Source organism: Mandrillus leucophaeus, unplaced genomic scaffold (assembly GCF_000951045.1).
Source record: "Mandrillus leucophaeus isolate KB7577 unplaced genomic scaffold, Mleu.le_1.0 Scaffold236, whole genome shotgun sequence".
In the NCBI taxonomy this organism is placed as follows: domain Eukaryota; kingdom Metazoa; phylum Chordata; class Mammalia; order Primates; family Cercopithecidae; genus Mandrillus; species Mandrillus leucophaeus.
The window spans coordinates 991,539-992,789 of record NW_012102432.1 but is presented as its reverse complement, the minus strand read 5'-3'; positions in this window follow the sequence as shown (position 1 = coordinate 992,789).

Here is a 1,251-nt window from a genome sequence, read left to right as displayed (position 1 = left end):
AAGTCTTTGGAAGGAAGTCACAGCCCACATTTGAGTAGGAAATTATGGTCTCTTATCCTGGTTTTTTTTTTATTTTTATTTTGAGATGGAGTTTCACTCTTGTTGCCCAGGCTGGAGTGCAATGGCCTGATCTCGGCTCACCGCAACCTCTGCCTCTCGGGTTCAAGCGATTCTCCTGCATCAGCCTCTGGAGTAGCTGGGATTACAGGCATGCACCACCATGCCCAGCAAATTTTTCTGTATTTTTAGTAAAGACAGGGTTTCTCCATGTTGGTCAGGCTGGTCTTGAACTCCCGACCTCAGGTGATCCACCCGCCTCAGCCTCCCAAAGTACTGGGATTACAAGTGTGAGCCACCGTGCCCGGCCTTATCCTGGTATTTTTAATGGGGAAGACAGGAATCTGTCTTCATACCATTTGTCCTTCATACCATTTGTAAACGGAGGGTAACAGTTCACCCTATTTTTTATCCATTCCAAGGAGCTTATTGACTTACATGCTTTTAATACTACGCTTAAAGCAAAAGAGAAAGAGAAGGCCTGTTTGTTTTTTGTAGCAGGAGGAAATAGTGGCAGCAGCGAATAATCCTAATGCCCCACTCTTGGTACCAAGGAATGCTTTTCTGACATTGTCTGCATTACCTCTTGGGATTGATAGTTTATATGGATAGGATCATGGTGACTCTGGATGATGCACTGATTATTGCTGGACTCTCTATCTAAGGTATTTGTTCAGATAGGAAAATTACAGAATTGTTTTGTGTTGTCAAAACCAGCAGGCTACATATAACACTACTGGTCTGTGACCCGGGCTCAGCAGGCTTGGGTGCCAATACATTTTTTTTTTTTTTTTTGCCTATATGTTTTTAGCACACTCCCCATTTTCCCCTCATTTTCAACAGGACAGTTGGATATTGGAGGAATTGTAATGAAGACTTATACGTATTTCTTGAATTCTAATTTTGTGTGTAATAAAGGGATTGAAGTAGTCATAGGGAATATTTAGATAAAAGCAAAATATCGGCCGGGCGCAGTGGCTGGCTCACGCCTGTAATCCGAGCACTTTGGGAGGTTGAGACGGGCGGATCACGAGGTCAGGAGATCGAGACCATCCTGGCTAACATGGTGAAACCTCGTCTCTACTTAAAAAAATAAAAAAAACACAAAAACTAGCCGGGCGAGGTGGCAGGCGCCTGTAGTCCCAGCTACTCGGGAGGCTGAGGCAGGAGAATGGCGTGAACCCGGGAGGGGGA